A 15,233-nucleotide genomic window follows, 5' to 3' on the forward strand; every position below is an offset into this window, starting at 1 on the left:
ATGGCCCACCACTGCTGGGGATGGACCTTTACTTCTCATACAGATCCTTGGTTATTAAAATATAATCGGTCATTCCACAGCTCATACGATGTGTGAAATACTGTAGTCCTTTTTAATTCAAATGGTCATATGTCTGCATGCTCAGAACACAGAAAAATACAGCATTTTGTATACATGCATGATGGTTGCAGTTTTATTCTCAATTTAGATATTTAGATTTTTGTACTCAGTGTTTTTTTTTTATCTGTTAAAGATGGTTGAAATCTCTGTTTGAGTATTTAACGTTGCCGACCCCTGATCTGTACTATTTTCTTCACATGTAGTTTGTGTGGGGTTTGTTTTAATGTGATGGCAATACAATATGTCACAGTGGATCCCAAAAAGTTTAGTTGTTTATATATGTTTATTAATAATTTACAAAGCTGTTGAAACATCATCATTGCCTTAATAAATAGTTTATGAAACCTCCTTAATATTAGTTTTACAGTAGACCAAGGGAGAGTGTAGTCAGTACATACTTACACAAGTATTTCAATATGTACACAAAAATAAAAAAACAACAAATAAAACAATATAGTACTGTGTCCACTTTATTTGTATAGTATTACGTTTGTTGTGTAGCAGGTTGATTCTTTTTAGAACTTTTGTACAAATAAATACATGTGTATTTGAATGAGTGTCTGACGTATACTGTACAGTATTTGGGTCTTTCAAAACATTTTGTTGTTGGAGAGAAAAAAATAAGTGGCCGGCAACAATTCCAGGGTGTACCCTGGCACTCAACCAAAGTCACTTAAAATGTATTATTATTATTATTATTATAAAGTTTCTGTCCGGATGGAACAATGAAGAGCGGTGGTAGGGTGGGATTCTCCAAAATGGCCACAAGGAGGCAGTATAGTTCCACCTGAGCCTCGGCCTCAGCCCCAGAAGAGAGAGGCAGACGCCCTATTATGCTTCTGCAGCCTCCATGTGGAGTGCATGTGGTGTTATGCATCTGATCGCAAGTTGAGAGGCAGCAGGAGAGGAAGATGAAAGAATTCACACCTCCTGGCTGACAGACGGATGCTAATTTCACTCATGAATGGAGCATTTGATCGGGAAGGAATGGTCGCCGCCGTTGAATCTCATGTGTCTCAATCAACTGTTTGCCTCTTTTCCATGTTAATAATACGCTTTTTATTTATATAACTTGTTGTTGCTGGTAAAAATGGGGATCGGCACATCCAAAATCCACGGAGGATGTATAGTCCATTGGTGTTCACGTTCTCCAAAGGACTGCACACAGAAAAACTGAAGGATGGGAGGTAGCCATATTGATGTTCTTAACCTTTTTTTTTTTTAATTGAGCATACTCAAACTAATCTAGAAGCTCTGGCATACCCACAAATAGATACAAAGGTACGTTGAGATACAAGTGACACGACTTTAATCTTTTTATTGCCAATCCTAGTGATTACTGTCAAACTAAACATTAAACAAATTGAATTACATGTTGTAGTCAAAGCAACTACACAATTTTGCCCTATACGACCTTCATGCTAACAAATAACGAAAACATCACGGTGGGCTGCATTTGAGTAGCATTTTTATTTATTTGTGATGGGAAGCAGTGACTGCAAAAAGTGTGACAATAACCATACAACAGGCTCTTGATTCCACCAAACATTTTTTAGCAGCTTTAGCAGACGGGTGCCAACAAACAAGCTGTCGAGCGATAGTGGTGAAATGCTGTAATACATCATCAGTTGAGCGAAACAACATCAACAGTTTGTTGTTAGCCAGCGGATACAAAACCACAAATCATAACTTTTTGTGACCTATTTCTGTTAACTAATAAATGATGCTTGAATAACTTATGGAATATCAAACTCGTGGTCATTGTACTGCATATATCACAGCTCTGGTTATTTTCGACAGTCGTGATACGTACCCCAGCTTTCTCCTACATTCAAAAAAATATGCATGTTAAGTTCATGGAAGCCTCTAAATTGTCCATAGGTGCGAATGTAAGTGTGATTTTTTTTTTTTTTTTTTTTTTTGCATCGTGACCTTCCAGGGTGTACTTTTGGCTCTAGATCGGTCAGGATGTGAAAAAAAAAATGGTAGTATACACTGTAAAAAGAATAACAGCTTAACTTTTGACTGTATGTGGTTCAATGAAGAAGAAAAAAAACGCAGGGGGCCACAAATGACTCACGACCGGAGTTTGGACCCCTGATGTGATGCAAAATTGCAGCGTATACTTGTAGAGGACAAGCACAGTTCAAAACAAGATCGTACCGCCAAGGTTGCTAGATGCTAATATGATGTAAGATGTAATCACATGATTAGTTCGGCGTCGAATTGCAGGAAAAAAAAAGTCTCTTGAGGATGATGTTTCTTATCTGCTTCACTTCCTGGTTTGAATGAAATCGTAATAAGATTAAAAAAGAAAAAAGCCTCTCTGCACTATATCCACAGCTTTTAATGCTGGTGTGCGGCATGCGGCCTTCCAATGCGCCATGTCATCAGAGTGGGAGTTCCAGCTGAATTGAACACTGTTCTGCATGATTGCCCGTGATAATTGTGTGTTGATAGGGAGCGCCGGAGATGGAGTGTAATTTCCACCGAGAGATTCCTAAACAAATACCTGATGCGAGGCGAGGTGGAGGTGGCAGCGGAGAGATGGGGAAGGAGGTGAGGTGGAGAATAGAGGATGAGGCGAGACACTTGATGATGAAAGGGTGGAATGGGAGCGCGGCGAGGAAGCAGATAGGATTGAATCAAATAGGATGGAACTCGACAGAAACATGCACGAGAACCGAAAGATTTGCCACAAATGTCTATCGGAAACATGGAAATTAAGAAAAAAAAAGTAAATACAGTTAAAAGGAAAGACAGTCATACCCCAATTTACATGCGACCCAACTTAAAAGATGGTTTTGGAGAATCTTGGCTGAATTTTCTGGCACGCCAAAAATTTGGGGTTATGTGCGCTAGGTGGTGGCAATGAAGTTTGGCAGCTTGGGAACTATTATTCAATAAGGAGGCCAAATGCTTGCTTTCTTGCCACTCCCAGTTGAAGTTTACTGAAAAACTAAACATAAAACAAAGAGAATTAAATGTTGTGTACTAAAAGAAACCACTTAACTTGGCCTCACGAAAGTCTGCTAGCTTAATGCTAACACACACGCTGCGAAATGCCAAAGGCAGAATAACAAAACTTGATGGATGTCGCGGTAGGTATAACCCTTTGATGTGAAATGTCGTCAACGGGAATCCTAATAAGGAGTGCCACTGATGTAAATTTAGGCCAACTACATTTTTTTTCAAAAATGGTGGTCGGGGGAGAAAACCCATGACCAATTCTGGTTTAATCATTCAAAGTAAAACAAAACACTCACTATGGCCAGCAGATGACAGCATTCGGTCTCTTTGGGATGAGATCATCATCGATCAAAACAATGTTTGACTCTTTTGAATATGGCAGACGTCGGGAAATTCCACTTCAAGCAACTTGTGGTTGATCAAAGTGTTTGTCATGGTCAAAGTTTTTGTCATGTTCCAAATAAGAAATAAAAGACGCCAAAGTTTTCTCTAAATGGAGAGGAAGAATCGAAGAACTGTTTAAATGTTTGAGAGGTCACCAAAGCAGAGATTATTATCATAAAAGTAACTAAAATATGCTTTTTTTTCACAAAAAGCTTGTGTGTGTGTGGGGGGGGGGGATTGTATGGTCAAAAATAGATGATTTGGGTGAAACCAAACCATGTTGAACCTGCTGAATAAATATTAAAATTCCAGTCGAAATACATTTCTTATGATGAAAGAAGAGAGCCTAATCTTTCATTTGGTAGTTTCTCTGTTTACATCAAACACAATATTCTGTGATTGACTGGCACTTGAAAAGTTTTTTTTTTTAACCCGGTTACTACGGTACAGTGGGCAGCTTATCATATTATCGGGTTACAGGGTGCATGAAAGGGTTAAATGGCTGACTTTGAAAGAGTCAAGCTACAGATATTGGAACACAAAAGATGCATCAACACATGAACAGAGACAATGCACAGTCGTAATACTCGCCGGCATATATGTAGTTGTTACTTTTTTCTGAAAAAGAACGACTATTGCAGTAACTTACTGAGCTTCAAAGGGACTGTCTTTGTCGTGTATTTATTTTGTAAGTAAAATACTGTCCCTATAGCTAAGCTGCGCACAACAGAAGGAGTAGCACAATGTCAACGGGCGTCTTCAGGCAGCACCCTGAACTGGTTCCCAGCCAATTCCAGGCCACACGTAGATGAAAAATAAACACCTGGTGACAATTTGGAGTGATCAATCAACCTACCGTGCATATTTTTGGGATCGTGGGAGGAAACCAGAGTAGCTGGAGAAAACTGACGCAGACGTGGGGAGAGCATGCAAACGCCACACAGGAAGGCCGGGGGCCTGATATTGAGCTGGAACTGTGAACCAATTATTAAGTAGTTTCATATTTACGTTCGCTGATATGACACAACTCTTCATATCGACTATGCGGCTGATTCAGTCGTGGGGGTGAGAGGATGGAGGAAATTCATGAAAAAAACAACTTGACTTTCTGATGACAAATGGAAAAATTTGCATGGCGGTATTACTTTTATTTCTGACCGCTTACAAGGTGAGTAAATAAATAGATAGACGCGTACACGATGGGGCGCAAGGCAGACACGTTTGGCCGTTTGAGTTCATGAGGATGCACTCATTGCCCGCGAGTGTGTGTTAGCAGTTATCATAGCTCATCTCCCAAATGTGTCCTAATCCCACACGACACGCAGGTCAGGCCCCATTTAAATACCATCATACGGCCAATGTATTTGCATTGCATGAACAGTATGGCAAGTCGCATTACACACCGCCGTCCTCTTTGGAGATAGTTTTACATAATTCCCCATTGGTGACTGAAATCATGAATAGACAATGGGCTGTATAATTGTGGGGATTTACAATTCAGAGGACTCCATCATCGTGTCATCACCATGCATAATTCAGAGCCGGGAATGCGGGGTGGGCTCCCGCGTCGCCCGCTTTCCCCCCTCACCAAAAAAAATGAAACCCGGGTCACCAAACAAACAATTGGAAAATCAGCCCTTTCATTTGTGCAAAACCACCGACGGTGTAACGTTGCATTTTAATTGGACCACAAAGCATCGCTTGTCCGCTGAAAAGTAGATGCACCGTGTCCTGCTCTCATTTTACTTTCAGCGTATTACTAGCTCACCCTTTAACTTTGAAAATCAAAAATCTCACGTGGATTGAATTGTAAAGCAATTCCGAATGAATATGACGACAACCGATAACGCAAGAGAAGTCCTCCCTGTCAGTGGGACCGGTTCACTCTCTCTGTGTGGAAAGGGGCCAATTTATCGTTGGGAGCGCTCAGAAAACGTTGTAAACAGAGGGAGGCAAAATATGAAAACAACAGGAGCAAAAAAAAACGGGAGGAACAAAGGGGTTAAGGACAGTAATGAAATGAAGCATGAGATGTATTACATCATTTAGAACAGTGTTTGGTTGATAACTTGCTCTTGAGTGAATGTTAGTCAGTAAGAAAAACTCAAACAAAACGGCTTTAGATGTGTGTAGCTGTTTATACATTTAAATAAATTATATTACTTTTTGGGATGTTCTGCTCGAAAAAGAATATAATCTATTTTATATCCCCCCCCCCCCCCCCGTTTATCCTTTTTAAATGTTGGCGCATTCTTATATTTGTGAAAAAAAAAAACAAAGTATGATTTTTGAACAAAATTTGACGAGTTTGTATCTGTATCTCTTGGGAAATTCCATTTTCTTGCTTTTTCAGAATATTGTGAAAAACAACACTTTTTTGGAGTTTAGTTTTTGATGTTTTTTTGTCCTGGATTAAGACCAAAAAGTGAGCGAAACAAAATGACTGAAAATGTTTTTCATATTTAAAAATAAAAAAAACTCTTTTCTAATTGGGAGAGCCATGCTTTTAACAGTACAGTGACCATATGTTTTGCACGTTTTTTTTCAAGTTCACAGCAACTCCTTGATGTGTTAAAACTTCCATTTGAGCTACTGAGAGCTCCACCTGCAACCAACACCCCCCCCCCCCCACCCCCCTACTTGCACCCTCATATCCTCTGGCCCCCCGTCTCACTTTGTGCATACAAATGACATTCCAAAGTGTGCATGGATGGCTCTCATTCATAGTCAAGGTCTCTTGTTTCAAAGGCATGCTAATGTCTTTCTCTTTTAGTGTAGGAGTTGATTTGGACTCTTCAACCGGATTTTCCCGCTTGCATATTCATTCCCGTTTTACTATTTATCCGCAAACGTTCGGCAACACCCCGCTAAAAAGTCGTCTCGTTAAAAAAATAGAGGGCTCGTTTTATTGCGAAAACAGTTGACATTTGGAGGGAAAAAGTTAGAGCGTTTGTCAGTTTATCCAAAATTTGGGGAGGATCAGGCAGCATTAACGCCCCTGTGCTGTTGATTTGGACTGCAAGCATTACCTCGGGCAATTTATTAATGCACAAGTACAAACAGCTGATGGAGTCCGTCATAAATATTCAAATGTGCCTCTTGCATATCATTTTTATCTGGCCTGAAACTATACCGTCAAAACAGTCATCATCCTAAACAAGGTGTTATCGTCATATCTGATTGTTTTTAAATGTTTACCCGTGCTGCCAAATAATGAATGCGACTCAGATTACTTTACTGTCACTGCCAATGGATTTTAATTTATTTTATGGGGAATTATTCACTATTTACTGATATACAAAAAGAATCTTTGATGAATATAATGGTCTATATTTCGACAAATGTCATATTTATTTATTCGTGGATGTTTGATAATTCCTAGGATTGTATTGACATATTTTATATTTCTTCCTAATTAATGATTCTTTTTATGGTCATTACATATTGTTGGATGATTAAGTCTTTTTGAAAATGAATGATATTCAATCTAAACATTCTAATCAAATTCGTGACACAGTTGGTCTCTACATCCTATTTCCTGAAATAAATATAGCAGAACTTTGCTGTGCTCGTTTTATTTGATCTTCAACAAAAATACATGGCGCATATTTTAAGAGTTGTTTTCTTCGTGCGGTACAAATGGATCACAGATTAGGACAATCATATTGCTGGTAATTAAAATGTGACAGATTTGTGCGGGTTAATATGTAATTCTCTTTAATCAAATCATCTCTCTGGAATCTAAAATGAACCCCTTCAGGGACAGCGGCTACTAGATTGGACGGTTATTCACTTGTTGTTTTCTCTTATATTAATTCATCTTCATGTCACGGTTGTGCATCAACCACAACAATGGACCCTTATGTGTGTTACCATCCATTGCCATTATTATTACTTTTTTTCCATCCCTAAAGACTAATAACGACACGAGAAAAAAAAGCCTGATGTAGGTTATTATCATTTGTGGATGAAAGGTTTAAACTCGGCATAACTAATCTAGCAAAAGTACGCGCAACTTTGAACATTTGCTCTACTCCCCGTCTTATAAAACGCAGGTAAACTGTTAAAAATAGGAAATTACGAGCAAATATTTTCCAAAAAGGTAAATTGCAACACGACCTCAGGTCTTCCACTGTGTTGAACCGAAAAGCCCTCACTGTTTTGATGTTTATTAATGCCATTTTGCAAGAGAGCGCTGTCATATCGGTTTGTCTTACACATGTCGCTGCGTATAAACGCGTCAAAGGGGAGGGGGAAAAAAAAACCCCAACCTAAAACAGCTTACCATATTTAATCGAGAGAAATTATGTACAACTCTAATGCAACTATTCAAATGACTCCTACTCCCTTTGTCTGGTTCTTCATGTGTATTCATAAGAGCGGCGGACTCACTTCATTAGAGCAACATTTATGAAAATGGCGTATTAGGCATTTAAATGATTGCAAAGCAAATACGGGCCCGATTATTAACAACTGAACTACACCGCTGCTGACATTTGATGCGCATCGCCCGGGCTGTAATGTCGGTGACGTGTGGCTAAAACTTATTTCCTGGATGCAAACAACACTGACAAGGAGATGAACTCTCTCGCGTGTGTGACTTGAGGTTACACGCAAATATAGAAAATGTACTCTTAAATACCGTTAAAGTTAGAAAAGAAAAAAAAAAGAAAGAGAGAAAGCATTGTAACATCATTACACAGCTGTCAAAACATGCAGGAGCCAGAGAACAGAAAGATAGTTTCACCACACGCACTTACCCGACCATTTTGCTCGTAATCCTCTATGGATCGTCTTCCCGGTAGGAGAAGGAGGTCATCCGACGTCGCTCCCCGAACAAGAGACGTCTCGCTCAACTGCCGGCTGCTGCCCGTGTGCTTTTTATATACGGCTTTCGACGCGCAAAAATTATACCTTTGACCTCGAGTGGGGCTGACATTCTCTGAAAGTAAAATCAAACTGTCGAGTTTTGCAATGGTAAAAGTATACTTTGTATTAATTGAAGTATAATGATATCCTAGGACGAGCGGTCGCGGTGAATAATGTATCTCAGCGCAGATGGTTAACGCTCATGTATTCATGTATTCATTTTGACTTATCATACAGCAATTGAGCTTGCCCTTATACCTTAATACTTTTATTTTGATTCACTTTTACATACTTGATGCTCACGAGCGGGGTTACCTCAAAAAGAAGACGGCCACTTTCCCTCTTGAAAGTTTTAGCAAAGTTTCAGCGCGTAAAGCCGAATAAACTTGCATTGGACCCGCGGGCGGTGACATCGCAGGCCAGGGGGGAACGCGCAAAAGGCCGGTAAATGTTACCACCGATAAATAAACATTATTTAAAAGACATGTCAGCTCCTGTTAGGTCGCCGCCGTGCTTCATTTGTTCCGCTGCTGTGAGGGTATGAGGAATATTTAATCAAGTCTTCCGAGAGACATGAATAATCACACGTGGACGAGCGTACGCAGACGATGTTTCATATTTACATACTAACGAATCACTTTTGATTTCGGAGGAGGAACATTAGCAAGTATGAGTGTTCGCTCAGGAATAATCGAGTTAAGGCAAGATACAAGAACACGTTAATGAAGCAAAGTAGTTATTCAAGGTAAAATGCATGGCAATATTTTCCGAAACCAGGATAATATGATGGGTAAAATATGAAAAATATTTCCCAGAAAACATAGGACAGTTCCGAGGCTTTTGTCCTTCAAATATTTCCATGATTGTTTGTGTGGGTGGTTAGTGGGAAATTTTTGTTTGAAGGTCTGCGATTTGTTTAGCATTATGTCACACATTAAAATGCACTCAACACCCGAGAAAGTGAATTGAAAGATTTGTTTGTAGATACAATAGGTCTGTACATAATTGCTGAAAACGTGAGCAACCTGAGAACTTTGATGTGATGAGATATAGCATTTACCTGTCACCTGGTTTTTGGGGGTAGACGTGGCGAAAACAACTTCCAGTGACAGCATTTTGCGTGGTATTTCCCTGACTACATACAAACTTGAGCGCCTATCTGTCACTTAGCCCAGTTTCAATTCACATATCTACAGTAGTTATTACCACAAGGCCCATTTCTACCACTACAGCATGCATTTAAGCTAGCTAGCTTTGCCTAAAACCTGAAAATGGGACTTCCTAAAATGCGAAGAGGTTCGACGACCGGGTAGGCATTTGTGGTCCTGACCTATAATGGTTCAAGTCCTACCTTGAGGACAAGACATACCGGTACTTTTGTCAGATTGTTATTTTGTTACCTGAGACTTTAGCAACCGAGATGTAATTTTCAGTTGACAGCATGTGGCAAAATAGCCACCATTGAAATGGACAAAAACAGATGGATATTAGTTCTTAACTCATATTCCACAAACGCAATATTAATTAGAATGTTGTGTTTAGACTAATAGGGCTGCATGGAACCTATTATAAAGAAACATTTTTGGAGTGCCTTCCCCTTTATAAAACTCCCCCGAAGAATACAAAAGCCCCAAAACAGGCAAGACTGAAGTCCTTGTCTTTGGCCTACAACAACCAAGGGAAACGTTCAGCACTCACCTTGAATCCCTTCTTCTAAACAGAAAGTAGATTACTTGTCTTTATATGTAAAAACCAAACTCAGGTTTTTGGAATACATCAAAAATTGAAGGCTAATTACTGTACGGGGCATTGCATAAACGGAGACAGAAATCGACACGGTAAACGGGAGATTAATTAATTAAGCAGCACCGCAAATCGTTTCTCGTAGGATTAGGCCGACTCTGTTAACAACAAATCAGGGGAGCACTTGAGGGTTTAAAGAGCATGTCGGTCATGGCTCATTTGCTAAACAGCGGAGCAGTACACTGCTTACAATGGCAGCATTGCTCTTTAAAATAGAATAAGTTCAACGGTACATCAACCTAGCACGGCGTTACAATGGCAACGGGTATGCTTACGCTTTATAGAGATGTATATACACACACACACACACACTTGCATATTTGTTCCAGTCAACCAGTGTCATCAAATGGACTTCTGTCTTAGGTGCATAACACCATATTTTGGTGCCCTTAATTAGAAACATGATGGTGCGGTTGCAATGACGGCAGCGTTGAAAAGTGATGTCAGCATGATTGGAAATCTAAAAGGGACTTAACAACATTGCGTCTTGACTTGGGAATGAAAGCAGAGGACGGACAGCTGCGTTGGACTGGTGCGCGCTGATGCACTTTGGCTGCCGATAAACGCTCGTAGTGTTCTTTGGGCTTCGAGTGTAGTCATGTGTATAATTGCTCTGGGACTCGAAATGCACCATGTGTGAATATCGTGGAAGACTAGGAAGGCCAGTCCAAACAAAACGGCAACAGTTTGTGGCAGACAAAAGGATGGTGATAGTGGCTAGCTGGTTAGCAACGAGCTGGCCAGAGCTAATTGATTGTTTGGCTGAGGCAAACAGAGAATGTGCTCGTATTGATCGGCTCAAGGCCAAGGGCAAGAGGAAGCTGACGAGTCAAGACGCTGACCTCTGCCGCTTCGACATTGGCCCTAAGCCAAAAAGCTGAACTTTGACCTTCATCGGGTAGCTCTAGAAATGGAGCCAGATGTGACTCCTTGCTTGAGTCAAGAGGAGGGACGGAGCATAATTCATATCAATATGAAGGCAATTTACAACTTATGCTAATGCACGGAATACCCCCCTCCCAACCCCCCAAAACCTTGTAGAATGTATTTTAAAAGCCTCTGTCAAAAGTAATATTCACTTTTCAGTATCAAGTCAAATGTGGGCCGACTTACCATGATCATGTTCCATGCCCCAAAATAGTCATGACATTACCACCTTCAGAAAGAAATATTTTTTTTTATTTTCTTTTTTTCAGAAAAACTGAACCAACAATTATATTTATATAATAATTATAAATATTTAATTCTTTAGGGGCGGCCCGGTAGTCCAGTGGTTAGCACGTCGGGTTCACAGTGCAGAGGTACCGGGTTCGATTCCAGTTCCGGCCTGAACATGTGGAGCTTGCATGTTCTCCCCGGGCCTGCGTGGGTTTTCTCCGGGTTCTCCGGTTTCCTCCCACATTCCAAAAACATGCATGGCAGGCTTATTGGACGCTCTAAATTGTCCCTCGGTGTGAGTGTGGGCGTGGATGGTTGTTTGTCTCTGTGTGCCCTGCGATTGGCTGGCAACTGATTCAGGGTGTCCCCTGCCTACTGCCCGAAGACGGCTGGGATAGGCTCCAGCACCGGCCCGCGACCCTAGTGAGGATCAAGCGGTTTGGAAAATGGATTTAATTCTTTATATAAATTATATAATAATTTTAAAAAGTCGATGGCATAATTCATGATGTAGCCAATTTTAGTAGTGATGGCCAGCATCCTTAGGAGATGTTTAACCAAATCCATGCTAATCTCCAAACAACGACCAAGCTTAAAGGTAACGTTCCATGAGCGTATGAGTGGGTTATCGATCACGACTGCTGCCCGGCTTTGGTCAGTTTAAGGGAAACACCTGAGCAAATGCTGCAATAGAAGAAACCAAATGACACAACAGTACATAATCGGGGTGATAATCGTCACGTTACGAGGAGTTAGCATATAACAAATCCTCGCAGAGGCCCACGGGCAGACCCTCCTTGCTCCACATTGTAAGCCTTGTCTGGCCTTATCAAACTATTGTAGCCCTGAACAAAGACCTTCATGTTCAAACACCAATTACTCTCTCATCTCCTGAGGCATCAGTACAGGTCTAATTGGATTTAAATGAACCACCCCCCCTCAAAATGTCCCTTTGTTACAGCAAATAATATGCAAGGCTTTTTAATTAAGATGCGATAGGAGCCCATGTGGAGTGGTTGCTTTCATGTGCTGGTCTTCAAATGGAGGCCGATGCTCGAGCCGCACCAAAATGCTTTGGTGCAAAGTTTGGCTATGTGTGTGTTCAAAATGGCCCAGTGAATTTCAGTGGAACGGTTTTGCTCTAAGATGTATCAAACCTGTCGTTTTGGATGTTTGCATGCATGACAATACTATTTTGCAGCCAGAAAACATTTAAAAGTGAAAGCAATTTTTTTTAGAACTCACCATATTAAACAAATATTTGAAACGCTATTGTCATTTTCCTGACCTCCTACAAACCTTTTCACACCACACAAGGCAAAGCGCAGTGCAGCATCGACAAATCAATTCATTTTGGCTGTGTTCCCATGGCGCACCGCCGGAACACCATGCCGCACCGCCTGGCGTGCGCGGTACATGGGGTTTGTTGTCGCGGTAGTGCCGCCCACATGAAAAAATTTCTGTCTAGGCGCATTGCCGCCGTGATGTCAGACAGCGGTGGAGCGATTTCAGAGTGAAACGAGCCAGACATTTTGGTCGATTTGTTCTCCGCTACAGTGAAAAAAAAGCTGAAAATTTTTATTTAATCACTACAAAAAAATTGGAGTTTTATGCTTTTCATCCCTGCATTAAACTCTGCAAACATCAAATTCCAAATTAAACTGTTCCATTGCAGTAGTAGTAGTCGTAGTTTAATTTCCTTTTCTATATGGTCGCCTTCGCATTTTTACCGTCATCGCAGGAGAAACCAGAATGAAGCCAGAGAAAAAGCGAAACACGCTTTTGGCATGAAACTTAGATGCTGAAAAAAAAAAAAACGTTCACGATTTCTTGAATATTTGACCAGTGAAATTCCATTGTACCTGGCATGCAGTGGCACAGCACCCAAACACACACAATAAAGTGTTTCCTTCGGTGCAGGGGGCGGGGGTTGTGGGGTGGGGTTAGTGTTGAGTCAGCTGTCAGCTTTGCAGTGACGGTGATCATTCGCCGCCTTGAAAGTCATTAGATGGCAACTCGAAACGTTCTCTCTGTGGAAATCTCCTGTCACAGGTAATATGATTGATTGATTGATCGGCTTCTCGTGTCCTCGCAGAGTTGCTTGAGCAGTGCCTTACGCCAGGCGAAGTCTTCAGTCAGCCATCTACTGCCATGAATCATTCAACCTTTAACTTTATTTCTTTGTCGAGTCAGCTTTCGCCATTGCAACAAAATGTGCCCGGAGAGGACAAATGTGATGATACCCTTTTGGAACGATATTAACACTTTTGTGGAGCTGATTCTGGATGGAATCATTCTTCCGTTTGGAGTTAATTTGCTAGGTTACAATTTAGCAATTAAAATCAAAATCAATAATTACTTTAAGAATGAAAAATCTATCGGGCGGCCCGGTAGTGCAGTGGTTAGCACGTCGGCTTCACAGTGCAGAGGTACCGGGTTCGATTCCAGCTCCGGCCTCCCTGTGTGGAGTTTGCATGTTCTCCCCGGGCCTGCGTGGGTTTTCTCCGGGTGCTCCGGTTTCCTCCCACATTCCAAAAACATGCATGGCAGGCTTATTGGACGCTCTAAATTGTCCCTAGGTGTGATTGTGAGCGCGGATGGTTGTTCGTCTATATGTGCCCTGCGATTGGCTGGCAACTGATCCAGGGTGTCCCCCGCCTACTGCCCGAAGACGGCTGGGATAGGCACCCCCCGCGACCCTAGTGAGGATTAAGCGGTTCAGAAAGTGGAAAAATCTATCCAGCCAATCCATTATCATCACTAGGGTCGCGAGCGCGCTATAAAGAAAAGTATGCTTTAGATTTAGTATTTCCGGCGGGCGACCGGTTAACATGTCTGCATCACAGTGCAGAGGTTGTGGGTTCCATTCCGGCTCCAGCCTCCTAGTGTGGCGTTTGCACGTTATCCCCGGGCCTGCGTGGGTTTTCTCTGCTTACTCCCGTTTCCTCCCACATTCCAAAAACATGCACGGCAGGCTGATTGAACACTCTAAATTGTCCCGAGGTGTGAGTGTGAGCTCGGATGGTTGTTCGTCTCTGTGTGGCCAGTGATTGGCTGGCAACCGGTTCAGGGTGTCCCCCCCCACCAGCATCCCCCGCGACCCTTGTGAGGATAAAGCGGATGATCGATTAATGGTGAGATAATGACAAAAAAAAAGCAACCACGAGTAGCGTACTTTACCTGTGCCATCCATTCAGACTGCGCCGACGTCATCGGCATACTGCTCATTAACCACTTGGTGGCATATTTGTTTTGTCATGGTAGTCAAGTCGACGTCAATAATCCATTACGTTATGTACATTTAGAAATTGCCAACCCTCTATCCCCACAATACAGTGTAGACCACGGGTGACCACGGGCAAAGAATAGGAATCTAGAGCGCCGAGGGAAGCACTTTAAAACGGTATGTATGAGCTACGATAGTTAACGGGCTGAAAAAGTGCGTCGCATGCCGCCGTGTCGGGCTGTCGCTCAGCATGCCGTGCGTGTGTATATGCGTGCGCGGTAACGGGTCGATCGCCGGAGCTTGGTTGATCGAAAATGTTCGAAATGTATTAGAGCAGACATTCCAAAAGTCTGTTGGGGACCGTGCATGAGTGACTGAGGTTTGACTAAAACAATGTTTAAGCAAACGTAATCGAAAGATAACCACGCCATTACAAAACTTCACTCACTTTCCTCTTGGCTTCAAAGAGAGAAACTTAATTGTATTTGCATTTAATACTCGCATTGGAAGTTGACCTCAAAGTGTTGAATTGTCAAATTTGCAGTGGACAAGACTGTAACGGGGCACTAAGAGGATGGATGAAATTCAACTTGCATCTCTGAACTAGGAAATACTGTTTGATGATTGAATGATTAGCGGGGGGGACATCATATTTTCTCTTACTGTGGACAAAAGCTCCAGGAAGATAATGCTGAATGGAATA

The 15,233-nt window shown here is 41.6% G+C and overlaps 1 long non-coding RNA gene across 1 annotated transcript in view; it reads right to left on the bottom strand.

Annotated features, from left to right (window-relative positions):
- LOC127611648 (uncharacterized) overlaps nucleotides 1-15,233 on the bottom strand; it is a 127,271-nt gene that overhangs the window by 49,873 nt on the left and 62,165 nt on the right. The window lies entirely within an intron of this gene.

This window comes from Hippocampus zosterae, chromosome 12 (genome assembly GCF_025434085.1).
Source record: "Hippocampus zosterae strain Florida chromosome 12, ASM2543408v3, whole genome shotgun sequence".
In the NCBI taxonomy this organism is placed as follows: domain Eukaryota; kingdom Metazoa; phylum Chordata; class Actinopteri; order Syngnathiformes; family Syngnathidae; genus Hippocampus; species Hippocampus zosterae.